Source organism: Netta rufina (genome assembly GCF_964035555.1).
Source record: "Netta rufina genome assembly, chromosome: 25".
NCBI lineage: Eukaryota > Metazoa > Chordata > Aves > Anseriformes > Anatidae > Netta > Netta rufina.
This window is the reverse complement of record NC_140149.1, coordinates 6,388,410-6,409,912: the sequence shown is the minus strand read 5'-3', so window position 1 is coordinate 6,409,912 and position 21,503 is coordinate 6,388,410. Positions and strand designations below refer to the sequence as shown.

At 42.6% G+C, this 21,503-nt stretch overlaps 1 protein-coding gene across 6 annotated transcripts in view; it reads left to right on the top strand.

Annotated features, from left to right (window-relative positions):
• Positions 1-21,503, top strand: part of CADM1 (cell adhesion molecule 1) — a 176,407-nt gene that overhangs the window by 95,766 nt on the left and 59,138 nt on the right. The window lies entirely within an intron of this gene.

Genomic DNA, 21,503 nt, shown 5'->3' with positions numbered 1-21,503 from the left:
CTCCTGTGTTGTATGTTCTGCCAGTTCTGTCGTGCAGGCAATCTATTGCTGTCCTGGACAATTAGACAGGAATGTGCTTCTTAGGGGGTGAAAATTTGTTCCAGATAAGCAAGTGCTTTTCTGGCGATGTCTCCTTTCATTGACCTTTTCACTCCTTATCTTTCACTTTAAGCAGGAGCTCGAAGCTTTGGGTTCTACCAAAACTGTGCACTGCATCACCCCAGAGCAATTAACGTGATGAGTTCTACTGCATCGTTTTTTTGTTTGTTTTGTTTTGTTTTGTTTTTATTAAGGGGTGTGTGTGTGGTTTTGAGACACAAATAATTCTCTTGCCCTCAGTTCTGAGATGCTTTCCTGACCTGGTCCTGTGTTTTGCAAAGTTTGCTGTTAGCTACCTAGTGCTGCAGCACGATGCTGAAACGCTCGCCCATAATGCTGTTTTCCTCTGTACTGTGGCTTGGTGTCCTGTGACAAACAGCTGATGGGCTCTCTTTCTGGTCAGCTTCAGTGCTTCTGGCACCGAAAGGGAGGGGGTGAGCTATGCTGGCAAAGCTGTCAGAATTCAGGCTTCATCTGTCTTTGATCCCTCGGCAGACAGTTTCTCCTCAGCAATTTGTTTACTGATTTTCTCTTAGTTTAAGATGCTCTGACTACTCGTTCTCTTTGGACAGAAGATGACTTCACATTTTCACATGTGCAAAGCTGTTTAAGATGCTGAATTTCCTTGGGATACCGTGCAGGTTACAAAAAGCAAAGAATGTATACATGTAAGAAGTCTGAACACTGTAAAAATGTATTTGGACAACAGTGCGCTGAGTCTTGGAGCATAATTTTTAACTAAATGGTGCGTTGACTTCTGACACCTCAAAGTGGCATTACGGAGTACGAATTTATGTCTTACCAGCACTTGTGAAGAACAGACTCCCTTTTGTGCTAAGACATCATAGCCTCACCTCACCTGCAGGAAGTTTCAGTTCAGTGCTACTCAAACAGCATGAAGGAAGCCAAGCTTTCTCCTTTTCTGGGAGGAAAGCTTGCGTAAAGCAGTAGCGATTATACTCTTTATTTTACAGTGTTCATTTGTGAATGCCACCTTTACATAAGTACAATACTTAGGCAGTGCTCTAGCAGTACAATATCAGGGTAATGGAAATCTCATTGGACCAGCCAAGTTTCCTGGTTTTGAGCCAGACATCTGGGTTTGGTTTTTTATTGCATTCTTTAGTAGCATTAGGAAACCTAATAATGCAGCCTCTCCAGGGTATTGTGTTAAGAACCACATTCCCAACCAATTACAAAACTGTTCTACATCAGTAATGAGCCCTTACTTTGGGAAGGGATGGCGGGAAGACAAAAACACAACTTTCAATGAAAGCTGCTAAACCTTTTGACTTGAATAGATGTGTGCCTGTTAATTGGGATTGCCATCTGAAATGTTCCCTTCAGTGCTGGTGCTGTGTCCCGAGCTCTAGCAGTGGGGTAGGGAGGTGGTAGAAAGGGAAAAATGATCAAGAAGCTGTTTTTTTAATTATTTTTTTTCTGTTAATGGGTTTGGCAACGGTATTAAGGCATGATAAAGCATTTTTGAGACCAGAAAGGTACTCTGAGTTGTTTTCTCAACTGTGTGAGTCTCGTCATAGCAAAACTATCACGCGTATTTGGGAAGGCTTGCTTTCCCTTCCTTCAGCACCATCCTAATTAGCAGTGACGTGATCGGAGGTGGAGGAGCTGCTTTGGCAGTGCTCTTTGTTCCTTAGCACCTCCGGCCCCCGTAAGTCTCGGCAGCCAGCAGTCAGGGTAATGGCCAACCGCAGTATGGGAAGGCTGCGAAAAGAAATACGGGATTACGCACGCACTTGGCAGGAGCTTCTACTCTATTGCTAGCAGAAAGAGAGCTTTAAAACCATGATGCTGAGAATGTGCAGACCTGACGCAGGGGGTCTGATGCTGCTGAAGCACGGGCATGAAGTGAAGAACCTGGGGGGAAAAGCTCTGGGGCAGTCGGTGGGTGGGCGAGGAGGGGCTCAGGGGCCCTACACCCTCCCCAGCTTGCAAGGTTTCTATCACTGGCCTTGCACTTCTGCTTTGCATAGATGATATTACTTTTTAATTTCCTGGCTTTTGAACATCTTCACACTATGGCTAATGAGCTGCCTGGAAAATGAGGGAGGGCTCGGTAGCTTGCAGAGTGGCAGTGGCTGGAGCAGCCCTGGGTTGTAGCCGAGTGCTGGTGCTGGGCACTGCTGTGCCGGCTGGTGACTGTCCCCTGCAGCCCGTGGCAAAGGTCCTGTGTGGCTCATCATTGTGCAGGAAGCTGGCAGTTCTCTGCATTGTCAGAAAGCGCTGGGATGTGGCTATTGGAGGCATCCTATTCAAAGATAATTCCAAGCAGAAATGCACAGGTTATGTAATTGTGCTCCCAACGTACCGATGGTGTGCTTAGAAAGTGTCCTACAACGTAGATTTTGTAAATAAACCACCCCCTTGTTGTGTATTTGTGTTCAAGACCCACGTTTGTTTCTGGGGTGTCTGAGAGCTTGCCTTTCCCACTTGTTTTCCTCAGGCAGGCAGGTGCCCAGCGGGAGCCTGGTCGCAGTGAGATGGGTTTGGCACCTTCGGCTGCTGCCCATTCTGCTCGGGGGGGTGCCTGTGTCTGCTGCAGCCTGCCTACCAGCATAAACCTCGTTGGTGTCTGTTTAGAAAACAAACCAAAAGCGCTCTGAGCCAGCAGGAAAAGCTCGTCCTACAGGGAACGAGAACAGCAAGGCAAGCACGGTGTATGCTGTGGCTCAGTCTGAAATACACCAGCGGTGCCGTTGCTCTAGTGGTGCGTAGCTCTGTAGGCCATTGAAAACCTTGTATTAATGAATGCACGCTCAATTGGCATTGAAAAATGATATTTTCCTTCCAGTCTGTGTGCTCAGCAACGCATTGTGTGCCCGTGCTGTGCTCAGTGTGTGTGGGTGGTGGCAGTGGGGTGGGGAGCGAGCTGGCTGCGGGCATGCCCTGGTGTCCCTGGAGGTGCTCAGTGGGGTGGTGCTGGTGGGCTCGCTGTCCTTGCCCCCTGCATGGGTACACCAAGTGGCTCCTGGCAGTTGGCAGAGGGCAAGTGACAGGTTTAATTCATTATATTGCATTTCGGGTTGAAAAGAAGAACGTGGCAGCTAAATTTATTTCCTTTCTAATTCCCTGCTCCCATTTGATCACACTATTGTTTCTTTGGGCATGTTAGAAGAGAATTTGACTTAACTCATTATCTCTTGTCCCCCACGCACCCTCCATATAATCGGCTTGTTGTACGTTCTCAAATCCTTGAGCTTTATGCAGCAAGGTTTGTTAATGAGCAGAATGTATTTTTTTTTTTAATTTTTTTTTAAAGGAAATTATAAGAAACAGCATACCCAGAAAATCTTATGATTCACGATCGTTTGTTGTGTTCTCATAATTCAACCTAAACTTAAAAGCCATTCATCAAACTGTAAAGGCTGCTCGTGGCTGTCTTTGGATAGCATGCAAAGGATAATTCATCCCAAACCGGAGAAAAGCACATGTTCGTTGATCCATTTCCAGGCGTGCTGCATAGATTTCCTTATTCAGGGTTGTGACAGGAAGACGAGCTGCTACCGAATTAAATATATGCAGTAGAAAAACGAAATTTTCCTGGTTGAAGTAACCTAGCTCATTTTCGGTGTTAAGCATATGGTGGCTGTGTCAAAGTGTTTTTCTACAAAACCTGAGTGTTTTATCTCATCAACCAAGCTTAATAAATTCCATTCACAGAATCTTTATTCCATGGTAATGAATTTCAAGCAGCAACCGAATGAGGCTAGCTGTTGAGATGAGTTGTACTCGCACATTGCACTTGTTGCAGAAGGGATGTTGTTGCTCAGATGTGGGCGCGTTATTAACGTAACTTGGTAGGTGGAACCCTTGTGAGCACCTTTCAGAGGTTAAAGTGATTTATGGTACCTGCAGACTGGAACTGGTGTATCTCTTCCAGCTAACAGGTAGTCTATATTACTGATATTATTTTTAAGCCAGTTTTTATCTACTGTAAATTTTGTCTAGGTTATTCTCAATCTGTGTTCGCACCACTGACAGTTTAAAACCAGAAAAAAGAAAAAAGAAAAACAAAACAACAACAAAAAAACTTTTGTATAGAAGCTACCCAAGTGGCATTTCAGCAAAAGCCATTTTAAAGTTTATAAACTGCTTTTAAAAGCCAGATTGATCCAGACTGTAATTTCAGTGACTTACTAGAAAAATACCTATGATGAATTGCACTTAATGTTTGTAGCTCCAAAATATGATGCATCGTACAGTTCATTGACAGCAGTGGTATTGAAAGGTCAGGCTTTCTGGTTTCTGTTTGTTTAAAAAAGGTGGTTTTTATAGACCTTATTAGGAATTAGTGTTTTATATATATAAAATCTTTTTAAGTGCATATGATCTGTTTGTATCGATTAATGTTTTGGCTGAGATACAAAAGTAGGGTCAATCAGTTTGAGGCCGGGTGATCTCTAGCAACTTTAAGTTACCTGTAAGCTATTCAGCTTTGAAAAATGGGAATTCCCAAAAATGGGAATTGCTGCTGCACGTTATGTTGGAAACCCAAGGGGACTGTATGATGCTACCAGTACAGAATATTGTTACTTTTGGGAGGCGAGGGGTGGGAGAGAAGAACTTCTGTTGTTCTTGGATGCAGATGCTACTCCTGAATCAGTCAAGAGTTGAAAACTTCAAATGTCATGATTGTGCTGCAGGATTGTTTGTTACAGAATGTTTCCTTTAAAAAAGAGCCTTGTTTTTAAATATTCTGCCCTTTGATGTGCTGAATACAAGAGGTCAGTCTTCCAGCTCCTTAAAAGCTGGCAAAAATAAGCAAACCTCTTTGAACTGTTGGGGTTTGAGGAAAGAATTGTGAAGAATGTATATAATTTAAAATGTTGTTCTTTCAAGAAATGCTAAGCAAATGTCTAGTAGATTTTCGGCTGCTGTTAGCAACATCTGTAAAAGGTCTGGTGTCTCTTGTGGCATGTCGCTGGGAAGATTTGAGTGCATTCAGAATTGGTAATGGGAGCACAAGGACGAACCTCGGGAGGATGTGATTTTGAAATGCAATTATTTTAATTACAAATGAAAAGAGGGGAAGCCATTTATATGCCACATATCCGTATGCTCCTTTCTGGAGAACTGAGCGCTCGGAATTCTCCGACACCTCTGTGAGGTCCTCACAACAGCAGCATTCAATTAAAGCTCTGTACCCCACAGCCCAAAGCAGCCTGCCCTTGGGGCTCATGAAAGCCATGGGGGCTGCTCACCGTCGGGCAGTCCTGGCACAAGAGGGTGGCTTCCTTCTGTCCCAGCTCGCTAGAAAGGTGCCTTCCTCTGAGGGAAAGAAGAGTGGTGAGGAGAGAGCAAGGCAGCCAGGTGATCCTAGGTTGAAAAGGCTTTCAAACATGAGTGACCGAGGACAAATCGCCCCACCTGCGCACGCCAGCTGAGCATCCTTTCCTCTTCTGACGTGAGACTCATCGAGAGAGCTTTCAGCGGGCTGATCTGCAGCATCAGACGGTTTTAGATGGCTCTGAGCACGTATTTATGTCTTGTCACATTGAGAAACTTTGTCACTGACTGTTGTGATCATCTAATCCTGGCTAAAAGAGTAAACTCTGTGATGAAGCCAGGCGCTGCAAGCAGCTGCAGGTTTTTTGACGTTGCTTTGTAATCCTGGCCACATTGGTGCTGTGCGTGTAGAAAGAGAAGCTTTATTTAATTCTAATAATGGTAGAGATAATGTTGGCTTTGTGATAGTCTCAGGCACTGCTGTTCTGTAATATCCACTTTGGTACATGATGTGAATGACTAGCAAGGTATCAAACCTCTAAAATTTTTTTTTCTTGCTTTTCAGTGCTTGAATGGATTGCATTGGTTTATTGGAATAGCACTGACTTTGTGCTCACAGTAATTAATTCCCTTTTCCGGGCTAGGGGGAAAGTTGGTTATAATTTCCTGCGTTCTTTTATCATAAGGCCAAAGGAGAAACTCAGAATAGTGAGCAGATAGGAGCACCGCATACATGCATTTTAAATTCCGTTTCAAGCAGTTAAGAAGATAGATTTTTAGTGGAGTGGTCTCTCTCTCTCTATTAGCACACAATTTTAAAACAAGGTGACCCAGAGGATTGGTGCTAGGGTATGGTTTCCATTCCAGAGATCTCTGCCTTGACTTCTACCTAGTTGTAGCTGTAAGATGCTCTCCATGTGCATACAACACCAACACAGCTTTGTTTTTTTGTTTGTTTAAGGGCAATTTAGGGGACTGGATGATGGGATTTTGCCTGGTAGGAGTTCCCATGCTGCCAAGTAGATGGAGGCAGGTTGGAGAGCGGGGGCACACCTGTACCCACTGAGGTCCTTCCAAAAGCCGGTTGTTGAGATCAGACACGTGGCGAGCATGGGTCTGTGAAGGAAACACCCCCACGATGTTCCCAACCTAGGCTGCATTCAGTTTGCTTCGGCTCCACTTTATTCGGAACCCCGTGCCCGTGTGTCCTGCCTGGCCCTGTGTCCTCCTCTCCGTGCCACGCGCGCTGGTGCTTTCCAAGGGGCCCGGGGTGGCCGTCTGTTGCCTTGCCAACGCTCCGCAGCACTTTGGGTGTGAAGCAGGCTTTTAAGCAAAGCAACCCTGTTTCCACAGCAGCAGTGTAATGCCGAGCAGATTAGGGCGATGAGGAAAGGGGGAGAGAAGGTAGAGAATGGCAATGATTTAAAAACACTCATTTACAGGCTGCGGAAGCAGGGAATTAATACGTATTTCCAGAAACATTGAATATTCACTCCTTGCTACCTCTGAATTTGTGCAACAGTGTAATTATTTAATGATGGGTAATGGTAAAATGCATCCATTTCAAATCTGTTTTTTTTTTTTTTTTAATGCCTTGTCTGTCTAAATTTGCAAAGTCAGAGAGCTTGACATAGCTTACAGTCAGCTCGGTGCCTGCTGTCCTGATACCTGCTGGCGTTTGCCATTGGTGTGTCAAGGAGCATCAGCAAATTAAAAATGGCTTTTAATGGGCTCAGTTTGTATGTTTTTAAGGCTTCTCAGGGGAAAAAGGGAAAAAAAAAAAAAGAATTTTAAAAGTTCTTTAAAGATTTTAAATGGCTTGGCAGGGCCAGGGAGGCTTTACTGTCTTAGGGAGCAGGAGGAGGTGGTAACATGCATATGGTTTTGTTCCACGCTTGTTTTTTTTTTGTGAGCAGGACTGCACCATTAGATTCTAGGGCAATGACAGCACTGTCACCAGTGTAAAGGCCTTGGCTGTGGTTTTTGGGTTTATATTGTGTTCAGTATTGGCAGCTAGAGATATGTAGCTTGAAAGACTCAAACAGCAGAAGGTGCTAGAACAAAGCAGGATGGTAATGAACAAAAGCAAAACACACGGGCTTCTGCTGGCTCTTGCTGAACGCCTGTGAAGTCCAGTAAAGAACTCCTGTGTCTTTTCATAGTGGTTTATGGGAACAGTGGTAGACGTGGCAGGTGTTTAAGCTGGCAGAAATATTATCAATGGAGTTGTCACGTTGGACCATTGTCAGGATTTTGTATTAAATCGCTAAGATAAAGATTTGGGCAAAGCAAAACAATAAAAACACAGAGAAACAAGCGTGAGCTGCATGCGACAATGTTTAGGTCTCTGTTGTTGTTTTGCTTCTGTACCGAGTGGTTAAATAAAGACACTGCAATTAATCATGGGGCACCAGAGCACCTTTCCTTGGCAGATGATGCAGACGGGGCAGACTGGGAGTGCCTGGCTTTTCCTCCGGCTGCTCGGTGTCAGCCTTGGCACAGCAGGGCTCGGGCTGTGGGCAGCATCCCCAGCACCAGAGCTCTTCTCTTCTTTGGCTCAGCTTTGTCCCTGCCCCTCCGTCAGCAGTTCCTCCTGGAGTCAGCTCTCTAGTTCTGGTGAGCGATGGTTAAACATCACCCGTCCCAGCATACGCAGAAACGTAGCAGAAAATTAACATTTCAGTCAAAAAGATGAAAATATGAAATGTGAAGGCTTTTTTTGCTGCAGCTTTGCCTCCGAGCATGCTGCTTCAAAGACAGCAGTGAATTGAAGTCACTAGCTGTAGCTGTCTCATTCTTTCTTGAGGCAGTGTTTTGATAAATGTTGATGAGTTTAACTGTAAAACTAAATGACATTTATAGCACGATGTATGCTTTACCCATTGCTTAATTATATCTAATGGTGTTGCATGTAAAAGGCATTTACCATTTTACTTTTGTTTAAAATGACAATCTAAACCTCAAGGCCTGTGTTTTTTATACAAAGACTAAGACTTAATTAAAAACTAAGTACAATCTATTTTTTAAAAGGCGACCGCAGTTTTAAGAAATAAGAGATAAAATTTACAAAGTGCTTGATAAAAGTACTTGTGAATTCAGAGCCGTGGAGTTCCTGTTCTTTGAACAGGTTCTGGAAAACTGGATGAGTGCAAAAACTTCTCCTTACCTCTCCTGCTGCTCCGTGATGGTGCTAAGCAATCAAAAATGTTCTCTTTCTCATTATTTCTCTATTTCTTTTATGGCTTCATTGCTGTAACTCCAGAGGCAGTAAAGGAGATGGTGCTAACACAGTTTATAAAATCATGGTTTTATTTTTGTGTGCAGTGTACGCTTTCTTTTCCTTTCCTTTCAACTTTGCCTTTCTCAAGTTAGCCAGCAAGCATACACAGCTTCCCTATTGAAAATAAGGTCTGCAGAATGAGCATGTATCAAGTGGGATGCATCTTTAAAAATAAACACTGGATCAGAGCTTTGTGCTTCCACTCAGCTAGCAAAGGAATGACAGCAGGTAGTAATGTGTTCAGGAGCACCTGCCCTTTCTGTTTTTGTCATGGTTTTAATGAAAGTGAATCCTATAGATGTAAGGGGGGAAAAAATGTGTGCATGTGTATTGTATTTTCAAATATACAAGTTTTTGTGTTTTTTTTTTTTTCCACCCCAACTGGAGAGAACCACTGGGTGAGGGCTGACGGGGGCACCTGCAGATTCTGTAGCAAGTAGATTAATGTCTAAAGGCACTAGTATTGTTCTTTTACCAACATTTATAAATCTGACGGGTGGCAGATTGAGGGCTGATTCCACATTTTTTCTTCCTCTCCTGTAAAATAATAAATATGGTAAAATAGCTCTCCGAACTGCCTTTATCACAGGGATGAATCAGGACAGTTGGTGTAGCAAGAGACTTAAAACTTACAAATATGTTGCCCTTTAGGCTAGCATTCATCATTGTGTCTGATCTGGAATCTAGACTAAAGGCTTTTGTTATTATATACCTTTTTATCCTTCCTTGGAAGTTGGAATTGGAAGGAGTTCTCCCTTTGATTGTAATACTGCTGCTGCGACTATTTTTCTCCCTGATTTTGGGTTGGGGGGGGGTAGGGGTGCATAACCCTAGCTGATAGCGTCTGTCATTCTTTCTGTCTGACAAAAGATCTTGTCTTTAATCTCTCCCTTCAGGGGAAGACTAAAAAAAGAAAAGAGAAGAAAAAAAAACTAAGCACAATACCCCTTCCCCATCAAACTGTGTGCGTATAGATGATGCACAGATATTTAAGTGACCTGTCTGGCCCTTGTAGCTGGATTTCACAGGCGTTGCAAAGCAGCAGAATAACTTCAGCAAAGAGATCAGCGGAAAGTTTCTCAGTTCCTTTATGAGTATATGCAGTTATTAAGCAGAGGCAAAACAAATTAATGCTGCTTGTTTGTATTGTTTTTAAGGTGCGCTGAAGCTGAGGATCAGCCCTTAATTCCCCTCTGTAAATATAGGTTTTGCAGCACAAATGCAAAATCTGTAAGGGTCTGAAGCACTGCTGGAGGATTTGTGAAGTGTGGTAAAACGCAGGGTTATAAAAACGACTAATTAGAAGTGTAAACCTTGCTCTGCCCTTGAACTGTTTGGCGAGCTTGCCGGCTCTGATGTTGTATCCTAAAATTCACAAAGGCGGCATTGTGAATCTTGCTGCAGTTTGACTTGCTGCCCACTTGGCTGCGGTGAGCTGCTGGCAGAGAGCTGCTCTGGGTAGGAAGCAGCAGGATCTGCCGGTCAGATTAGCTGTTGTATCGCATACAGTTGATAACACTCTTCGTTAGCTCCATCAGATTAAGCTCCTGGTAATCCTTGGGTAGCACATCGGAGAGTAGTTTAGGTTTGCAGAATTATGCTGTGTATTTGAGGAGACAGAACATTATAAAATTATATTTTGCTTTTTGCACTAATGCTGTTTCCATCTCATGGTTTTTATTGAACCTAGTTATATTTGTCATTTCACGAAAGCCCCCAGCTACTGAAATCAATAGCTTTCATTAGAAACCCAGCTTGTATTGTAAAAGACAGTAGCGGCAGTTTTGGTCTTATCATAGGAAAGAAAGACCTGGAAAATATAAATTGAGTGAATCCTAGAGGCTGACAAAGCAGGAGACATGTTGTATCTTAATCTTCAGTGTTACTGTTGCTGAATGCTTGAGGTTGATAACACGGAGCTAGTTAGGGTGGGATTGAACGTCCTTGTACTGCGTAAGAATTGGCGATAACGTGCTGTCGTGCTTTCTCCAAGGGTGTATCAGCACAAGCTTTCACAAGAACCTCCTCTGGGTCTGTAAGTAATGAGGTGTACCAGAGGCAGAAGCTCTCGGAAGGTGAATTTGGCGCGTCCATGGGGGTGAAGGTGGTGGAGTTAGTGATGTGTGCCGGGAGGTGAAGGCCACCAGGAGGGGAACCGGTGGTCACTACTGCTCACGTCTGGGGGGTTCGGGAGGGCATGGGCAGCTTAAATGTTTGTCCGTCCAAGGTATGGACAGTGCCCATGCCCTGCTTATGGAATTTCAAAATGTTTACATCTACAAAGAAGTAGAGAGTGTGCTGTGAAGCAGGAGGGGCAGCACCGGGTGCTGAGGCGCTGCCTTCGTGGGAAAGCCGCTCCCCTAGGAAAGCGCATCCTTCGTGCTTGTACCTGGAGGTGTAGTTTGGGATTACAAACTCTACAATTGCTCAAGCAGGCAAATATTCTTGCTTTCGAATTTCACGTAGATGAACACTTCGGAGAAAAGTTCTGGGGCTGTTTAATTCAAGTCTTACAGAAGAACTCCCGTGTGTGACACACCACGTAAAGTGCGGTAATCTCAAGCTGCCTGCGTGTTGTTTTAGTCAAAGGATGGGAATTGGTCAGAATACCCAAAGAAAAATATTGTATTCCAATTTATTATCTGCTTTTATCCCATTGTGCTTTAGGATATTTTCTACGGGTTTGCACATTTGTTATTAATTTTGTCACTTCTTGCCTATTGCGGTGGCAGAACTAAAGATTTTAGAAGAGCTTTAACTACCACGCGCAGGCAGTTCAGGGAGATCCTTTTTTATGAGAGAGATCAAGCTGTTGATCAAAATTCATCTCAGATACTTCACGGAAATAAAGATTTCTTGGGTTTAAAAAGAGATTATTAAGCTGCACATTGTGACAGATGCTACTGACAGTAAAATACTATAGATGTTAAAAAAAAATCCCCAAGAAATGGGTTATAGGTATGGATATAAGAATTATCTGCTCATTATAATAAAATGTTACCCATCATCAGACTTAAAACAGTTTTCCTCATTATTGGAAAATCCCATTTTTCTGAGTAGTCTGTGTTAGCTTTTCTTTTTTTTTTTTAGGGGGGGTGTGGGTGTTGTGCCTACAGCAGGTAATGTAGTGTCTAATAAGTGAGTGCGTACAGAAATGGGCTTCAACAGTAACAACAGAACACGTGAAAATCACCAAGACAATCTCAGAAGGGGTGGATGCAGAATAACTGAAGGTTAGAAAGTGCTTCCTGCTCTTGGCTCTGTGCGGAGGACGTGATGGCAAAGGAAAATCATGGCATGCCATAGCTGCTGCCCAGCGGTGGTAGCTGGTGGACAGTCGGGACTCTGGTAGTGGGGAGCATAGCTTCAATGGCCATAAGAAAAGGTGGAGGAAATAAGAGTACAACCAATCCGAAATCTGAAATGTGGGGCTGCTGCCAACCCTTACGTTACAAAAATTGAGGTGGTGATGCAGGTGACGCACCTGCAGATGCACAATTCCTCTCCTTCCATGGTTAGGATTTCAACAAAGTCTGCCCCAGCTTTAGACCCCTGTGACGGAATTGGAAATGAATGTAAGGCAGCATGAGCTGTTAAATAATGTTGTTCTAATAATGTAAATGTACTGAATGCACTCATTGTCCGTGAAAACTGAATATTTTATCAATGCTTCCTCTTCTTACCTGCAGCAACCTGCTGTACATCAGGCTTCAGTGCCTAATAGAACGAGTCACGGCAGGTACAGGAAATTCAATGTGTATTTTAAACTCCAGATTAATCAAGGTCTCCTTTCTTAGATCTAGGCTGTGTGTGTCCTTGATATTGATGTAGCTGGGAGATAAAAAAAGCAGATAAGAAATTCTGTATTAGAACAACATTAATAATAAATGAATGTTGATCCTAATTGAGTATTATTTAAACATACTGAATGGAGGCAGCAGTCTGCTGGGACCATCTTATGTTGTCAGACTATTTCTCCCTTGCTGGCTGTTGCTTCTGAGCATCTCTCTTTAGCAAGAAGACTGAATTGTTGAATTTTAGGTGGTGTCCTTGACAGATGATGACTTGCAGTGGTGATGGCTGAGCTGGAGGAGGAATGCATGCACAAAACTTGTGAAAGATACACCCGTTGCATTTCTTCTGAGGCTGTGCAGAGCTTTGCCCTTTGCTGCATTTTTGCTTTCACTCCCATGCTCTTCACTTCTCCCTTTTCATCTCTACCTGACAGCCCCATTTAGAGGCCAGCAGGCATCTCTCAGGGGTGAGTAGCTGCTGCTTTTCAGGCAGCAGATGACTTCCTCATCCTGCCTCACCAGTACCTATGCTTTCTCAAATTTTTCCACAATACATGTCTTTGAGACATGTGATGAATGATAGGAGTATGAATCAAGCATCTCCTGTCACCTGAAGTCCTCGCTGTTTCTAAATTGCTTTGTCGATGATTGAAAGCATCTTGGAGCTGGGACTCGTACACACAGTACTGAATGACCCACATAGTTGTTTGGGATCGTGGTTGTTTCACAAAGCTTCTCCCTCTTCGGTAGAAACAAAAACATTACCTACTGTCCTTTTCCCTGCTCAGTAACTGAATGATTTTTAATTGACTGGTTGTCTTCATGTACAATGCAGAGCAATTTGGCTCTTGTGCTGCACAACCCGGTCGCACTCGGTGCTGTTCCTGCGCTGCAGTGCAAAGCTCAGTGCTGTGGCGTGTCAGCCCCTTAACCCAAACCACAGCTACTCACAATGTCTACAGCTGTAAGAGTGGATCATACATTTTTCCATCACTTTTTAAGATGGAAATTGTCAAGGCTTTGTGAGAGTACCTCCTTCCTCATAACGCCCAGCTACAAGAAGTGCTAACCTGAAATAGGCGCAGTGGAAGTTAATTCCATGCGGTGTCTTGGTTTGCTTTCTGGTTTGAGCTCCTTGCTCTGCTCCCATTCTGTGTCTGCGGTGGTTTATTTTCCTCCCCTGGAAGGAAGCTTCACTTTTTTGATCTTCCATGGTATTTTTCTAAGTATTTTTATGATCCTAACCAGAATGAAGTTGCTCCATCACAAGGAAATTGCAGCAGCACCCTGTAAAATAAGGAGGGATGAAAGAAACTGAGGCTCTATTTTACATATTGTACTTTTTAAACATTTATTGATGATCGTACTCATAAAAAACACCTAGAAACCAGGCTGATGATGTGCTGGGCACTACAGCCTAGAATAAAAAGGAGTGGTACTCACCTATTTCTTCTTGGGAGATCGTACTGCAGTGAACCTCTGACGCTACGAGTGCAAAGCAGTCTGTTAATAAATGACCTTTTATTGTCTTGCAATCTACTGCGTGCTTCCAGGGTAAAAGCAAGACTTCAGCTTGTCCCAATTTCTGGAAAACTGTTCTGGTGCATTAGTTAAACTTGTTTGAGCATCCCTACATATAAATACATATAAATAAAAGGCTGCAATAGCAACACCTTTTATTTATGAGCTGTCAGATGAGCTAAGAAATTAGTTCTAACACAGGAAAAGCATAGCCAGCAGCCTTCCAACTTAGCCATGGCAGCAAAGCATATAAATTGTGCTTGTAGACACCAGGTCCATTGTGGTGAGTGTGGCTTGTAGGGATCTCTCTCCAAATGGTCAAAACGCCTTACCTTGAAATATGGTCATATTCTAAAAGGCTGTTTCTGGCAATTGCTGTAAATCCTGTTCTCTCACAAGACTTGATTTGGTTAGAAATGTGGAATAAAAGTCAGATTTGCAGAACAACAGGCTTTGTTGCAAAAGACCGTACTAATCCTGTGAGCCATGACGAATTCTTCTCTGCTGTGTTCCCGTGAGCCTTGTTTGCTGTGCCCTGCCGAGGTCAGTGACAGATAAGATCTGTATCGATTCTGAGCATCCTCTGACGGTAACCTTTGAAGGGACAGGGAATGTATGGCCGTGGAATTTTATCTATCAATATCTGAGTAATAGAAAGACAAGCATGACATCTAATCCCAACACAGGTGACAGATCATAAATCTGAACTGATATGGTTACTGGTAATGGGAGGCCTGCAAGAGGGAGGGCTGAAGGGGTGCTGATGAGCACGGTGAGATCAGGAAATGCTTCAGGCTGAGAGATCTTTGGGCCAAAAGCACATAGGTTTTTGTCATAGGAGAAGGGTTTGGATTCACAAGTGCAATATGTAAGATCAAAATGCTTCAGATGAGATGTGGACTATTGGTTGTTCAGTCAAGTCGTACAACATTAAAGTCAGATGCTCGCTGCACACGTCGACTTGTAAGCAGGACTTTTTTAAGTTGACTTTTTAGGCTGGACTGGCTTTGAGAAATGCCCAGCCCCGCAGCGCTGTGCCGAGCCTCCTGCAGCGCTCCCTCTTCAGCTGGAGACGGGGTGCTCCCAGCTCCCGGCAGCCTCCGGGGTAAATAACAGGGAGAATTTTAATAATTCAGATGGAGCACAGGTTTAGTAAAGTAACTGCTTTTCTACAGACTAACAATACTTAGCTGGCTGTGTTGCTTTAGCTGTATTTCAAATCAGTTTTCTATCTTCATACCCTTTTGGTTAGACACCAGCGGAAAGAATTCCCCAATGCAATTTCATCACACAGAAATTCACAAATGTTTAAAGTAAATAAAACCCTTGGTGTCAGTTCGGAGCTGTTGTCATCTTTTATTCTTACTATTTAAGCATGAAAAGCAATAAAGGTGGCTATAGCATTTTTTCTTCTGCAGAAATTTAATAGCTGTGCACAACTTACTCAAATTTGCAGTATATTTTTCTGAAGTGTATAATTCATAACATAAACATGCTCCCAATAATAAGCAATTTTTAGCACAATCTTGCATATTCTCTCAGAAAACAGGCGAGTAATTCAGTAGAGAAATGTTAGCTGCAGCTTAGTGAGAGGTGGGCAAAGGAGTTCTCTGCCTCACTGGGTGAATCAGTGATGAAAGGTGCTGAAAGCATTCACACGTGTGTACACTTGTTAAAATATGTATTGAGAAGAGAGGGAAAATAGGTTCCTGCAATTACAGAGGTTGAGTAAAACATATGACAAGAAAATTAAATCGCTTGCACTGAGGATGCTGAATGGTTGAAGTGTTTTCATCCCTGCAGAAAATGTTGGGGAAACCTGCTGAAATTCGGTGTAAATAACAGAACGGAAGACTTGGGGTAGCTAGGCCAAATTACGGGGTTGCTGGTAGTAATCCATTTGGATTTACTGGTCATCTAAAAATAACGTGTGCAAGTTCTTCACCTTAGATTTGGTGATGAAGTCTGTCAGAGAAGGTTGTCAAACAACCTTTAGATAACCAAGCCTGGAGAGCAAAATGCTGAGGAGGGTGATGAAGAGAGCATCTTCCAGTGCTGCTGCTCCCTGGGGACAATCTTGGACCTTCTGGTAATTCAGTATGAAGCTTTCATCTCTTGGCTCCATCTTTTTCAGTTTCTTCTTCTGAGAAATGATGAACCTTAACAAAGAATTGTTCTCTGTTTTGAAAATAGAGGCTTTGCACTTAATACCAAATACTTCCTTAATTGACAATCTGCTTCATTAGTGATAAGCAGTAGCTGTTTTCTTACAGATCTGTGACACTGGAATAGTTTCCATGAATGTTAAGCGCCCCTGCCCCTTTTTTCTACTGCAGAGGAAAAAAGCTTTTAGCTTGCGCTCTTCCAGAGTGCATGCATCAGGTGATACCAAAACCTGTAGCAACAGGATTGACATGGAAATCAGCACCCTTCATCAAAGTAACCCTTTTAAGGCTAGCTTTTGTGGTAAAGGAGGAGTAATATGCACAAAATTTGAAAGTAAATATTAATGCAGGGTGAGCATTACTATATAAATTTGCTGTAGTCTCAACTTCAGACCCAGGAGGGGAGATACTCTGTCCCATCCCCTCTATCTCATTTGAGCTTCGTCTGCTCAGTTTGGTTCTGAGCCTGCAGTGGGGTGCCTCGCTGTGAAGTAGCTGTCACCCTTGATACTCGGATATTTTACACAGGGAAAAACTTCACATTAGGTTATTGAAGATGACAGACTAGCAAAGCAAAACAAACTTGAATATGAGATTTTCTAGAATTCTGTTTGTTTACCACCAGTGCTTTTTTTGAAGAGCTTCTTCCCAGTGGAGGTGGAGTTGCATTTTGGTCATACTAAGACAGTTGCTAGTCATGGAGAAGATTTTGAAGAGAGAGTAAAAGCTACTTGACCGCAGTAAAATCTCAAAGATACTTGACTGAAGGTCACAAAACTGGTAATTAGATCTTATTAGAAGATAAAGTTGCTATTTCAAAATGTTAGCTGTAAATCCTGGTCGAAAACAATCTTCTTCTGAGATTGAGGATAAAATTAAAAGAATAATTGTTCAGAAACACCCACATGACGCTTTAGGCTCTGTTGCCTTGCGAGGGTTTCCATTATTGAGTATTTTTGCTTGGGCTGGACTTAGAAGAAAGTCTCCGGGGCAGAAAGATGTCAGAGCAACTGGCAGACAGCTGAAGGGAGTCAACCCTTGCCATGGGCTGGTGGGGCTGAGTCACAGAAACCCAATTTTATGCTCAGAAATTGCCCTTTCACGTTGTAGTCCAAAAGCACTTGGCTTCTTCAACGGAAGTATGAGCAGTTTTCCCAACGCAGTGTTACTCAGCATGATCGCCGTGATCTGTTTACAGCTGTCTCAGGACATATTCCTTGCTCAGAGCTCTCCCTGGGTTACGTGTGCTGGGTCTGGGGGGTCTCCGCTCCTGGCTCCCCCCTTCCTCTTCCCTGGGTGGTGTGAAGGATGCTGGCACGTGCTGCAAGGTAGTGTCGGATGTGTGCCAGCACTTATCCCGGCACGTCAGTCCTGAGCTGCTAACGTGGAAGGCTTTCGGCATCGCTCTTTGGCAGGCAAAATGGACTGGGAGATGCGGAGAGACTAATAATGCAGTGAAATTGTGCTCACCCAGACTGGCAGGACTAACAGATGCCCTTGAAGCAGGTTCAGTCGGTGTCTGGAGCTGGAGCTGAGCTGCTCGTGGAGGCAGCATTGCACAGCTTAGTGCCAAGCAGCTCCGTTAAGTAGCAAAGACTGAACTAGGGCCTGTTGCTGGAGCACATCTTAGCAGGGTCACACCGAAATGCTTTTGAGGGATCAGAAGATCAACCCTTGTTATTGTTTTATGGTGGTTAAGGAGCACAAGTGGGGTAAAGGTCTGTTGGTAGCACTTCACATTAACGCTACAGCATCTGCAGGCGCTGGTGGAAGCACCACATGCCCTTAAGGCTCCCAGCCTTAACCCGTTGGTGTGATTTGCTTAGTCAGTAGTTTGCATTTATGGGTATAAAAAGCAGCATGCCGCCTTTCCTCCTTCCCTACCATGCTTCTCAAGTTGTTCACAGTAAGCTTTTTTTATACGGGTGGAAGACAACGTATCTATTTCTGTGTATTTGAATACGTGTTGAGGATTAAAGACTGCTTATTACTGCATGGCTTTTAAGCATTATTATCCAAAGCCAGACCCAGCCCTTTCCATCACTAGTGCAGGCTGCAGCAGCTTTCCTACACGATGGAAGCCATGTCACACGCTTGCATGTGTAGGTATATTTTGTAGACAGCCTGATCTAAAATTGTTATCATTCTTCTGTGCATGAAGAGATGTCATGAAATTAACTCCATAGAAAGCAGTTGCCTTTTCTTGTCAACACAATTAGCGTGGATTGTCCATTCTTCTCAAAAGATCAAGTGTGACAATGGTTGCTTTTTAAAACAGTTTGTTGAGGCTTCAGGACCAGATGCACTGAGCTCCAGCAACTTGCTTTCAGCACGCTGCTGTCAATTTTCTTCTCTCTCCTTAAAGCAAATTTGCTGAGAACTTAAATGGTGATTTGTTCTCCTTCTTCCTGCTCTATAAGGTTGCTATATCTGATCACTACAAAATGTCTGTTCAATTACTGTAGTCTTGCTGAAAATACAGTTTGTGATACTTAACTTAAAGCAGTACTGTCTTCATGATGGGTGGAAAGAGCAAAGAAACTGCTCAGGGAAAAGCAGTAACAAGGAGACAAAGCTTTTGGAGTAGGTATGTTGCTAGGTGTTCATAAAACTTGTCTAATGTTTGTCTCACCCTTTGTTGGTTATTTAACCACTGTATTCTTCCTAGATAACTGAAATTTATATATATATATATTTTTACATTAAAATTACATTAATTCTGTGGATTGATCATCATGTCATTCTTCATCAAAGACATGAACAAATAGTTTTTGTGGGTTTCTTTTTAGTTTGTTTGTTTTTTTAAGCATTATTATCCAAAGTTATACCCAGCCAAATTCAAAACTCAAAGTCTTTTTTTCCCCTTTGGCTCAATTTATTAAGAAATTTTTGTTTATGTGTCAATTTACATATTTTGTGTTTCATGAAAATTACTCTTTCTTGGAAAGCATTTGTGTCTGGATTCTGTGTACTGAATCAGCAGTGCAGTTGGTCATGATGAAGTACCCGTGGCTAGTGTTTTGTTAGGAATTGAAGAATTGTGTTCACAGGCACGTATTTTTAATCTTTCCCTCTTTTCTCCCTGATGCTTCGCTCTATCCTGATGTGCTACAATTGGAAAAAAGAATTAATTTTCAACGTGACCACTGCATATGAGCCAAGGTCTCTGTGCTGTGTCTACCTTAGAGGAACTTGTTTTAAACACGATTTACTGGTCAATATCTCTTACTTTGCAGTCTTAGAAACAAATATTGCAGTGATCTAAGGCAGAAGTACAAGTGCAAAAATTAATTGTATAGCATCTAGCCAAAGCTTCTCCCTAAGTATGGTATCTCTCCAATTTATTCTCCCCTTCAGTAAGTGTAAAATACATCAGTTTTTTACATTGCGCAGAGAGATTTCAATAGATGACACCAAAGAACTGCTTTGGGTGATAAAAGAGACATGCATAGCATTTTTTTTCTTCCCCTTACATTGCAGATAACTCTTCTAGTTGTTATACTTGCTCATTAATGTTATATGTATGTGTTGCATGTGTATGTCAGTTCACACTGAAGCCCACCCCTGGAAGCTGGCTTAATACATGCTCCTCTCTTTTTTCCTCTCTCAATAATGGTGTTTTATACTTCAGATCAAGAATGTGCTTGCATGTTACGTTAAGTGCAAGTTTCTGGAGGCAGTGATGAAAAGCTTAGTTCAGGAAACTCCAGGTTTGGAGTTCTCAACATGGACATGTCTGATACAAAACCAGTGCATGGGGGCTTTCATATTTATATATGAATAGTCAAATTTAATTAGATGAAAATAAAGCGAGAATAATTCTGTTGTTTTTTTTCCATTTGCCCTGCTCATGCTCTGCCCCCCAGGAGTACTGCTAATTGGCAGATGTTTTCAGAGTTCTTTATCAATAGCAACTTTCCCTTTTTTCCCTCTTATCTACTGTGATTCTGTGCAGGATCCATAGAATTCAGCTTCTTCCTCACTCTCCCCACCCAGATTTTTTCCCGGTTACAGTGATGTTGTGGTACTTTAAATGTATGTATTTCAATGAAAGTTAATACTCAGAACACTTGTGTGGTGCCAGTAAATGTTAGGGAATAACTTCCTGAAATGTTGAAATTAAAATGGGTCTAGAGAGTTCTCACTTCACGTTGCATTTTTTTTTTATTTCATTTGAAGTTTATAATTGATGCTGTTCTCAGGAATAGCTTCCTCATCGTGGTAACTGGGAGCAGATGTGAATGCAGATAACCATAAGTGTTAACTTGTACTGTCTGGTGCTGTTAGTTAAGCAAACAAATTTAGGTCAGCAGAGCAAGAGAATCTTTGCGAACAGCAGCCAGATAGGATGCCCTTTGGTTCAGAATAAACACACAAAAATCCATGAAGGCTGGCTGTTTCAGAACAAGAAGCTTTGTCCTCATGTGCACTGTGCCTATCATTAACCCCAAAGCCTGAGGGAGAATAAATACTTCCTGGAGACAGATCCTGACGCCAGCCTGGACCTAGATGCTGGACTTCTAAAGCAATCAGTCAGCAGGCTTAATGTAGCAGCGTTCCAGCATGAAAAGCTTCAGTGGTTTGAACTTCAAATAATTTATTTCTAAATTACTTCTACTGTAATTCTTATTAATTCAAATAGGCTTCCAAGCTGATGTAAAACTCAGTAAATGCAAGGAACAGTTTAATGAATTGAAAATAAGATTGAGTCTTTTAAAGTAAATGTAAAAAAAAAATAAATATGCTTGCAATAATTGCTTAGATGGAAATCGAATCTTAATAGCTTTGTTAATGATTTGTAGTGAATATTGCATTTATGAGAACATATCAAGCTGATCCTTGTGCAAGAACCTTGTTTTGAATGGGTTTGATAAAATTACTCCGTAGAAGCAGTTAGTGATGTTTAATATTTTTGCCTTTACTGCTGTTGAAATATTTGAACGTAGAGGTCCTCAGGTTTACACTGGCATCTGGCTGCTGAAGAGGTGCTGGTTCTTCTGCCCAAAAACGTAAACCCTATTTTGAATTTTACCAAAACCTTGCATTTTTCCATCATAGCCAGCTTAGGAGTCGGACTGTCTCCTGCCCTGGCCCTGCACAAACATGCTGTGAGGCAGCAGAAGGCTCTGGCATGTGGTCTGGTCACCCTGCTCCAGCTCCACTCGGTTAGGTGCTCGCACACCTTCTCTTAATTTGACAAATAGATGGTCAAGGTTTCAAAATTTCTCCCATTTTATTTCATTTCTTATGCCATCAACAAGTAAAGCTTACTTGCACTTGCCTCCTTGTCCATAATGTTTGTATGCTTTGAAAGCAGACAAGATCTTGCTGCTCCGCCTTTCCACCGCAGTCTTCCAGCTTTAACCTGATAAAGAATATGTGGAGAAACTGAAATGC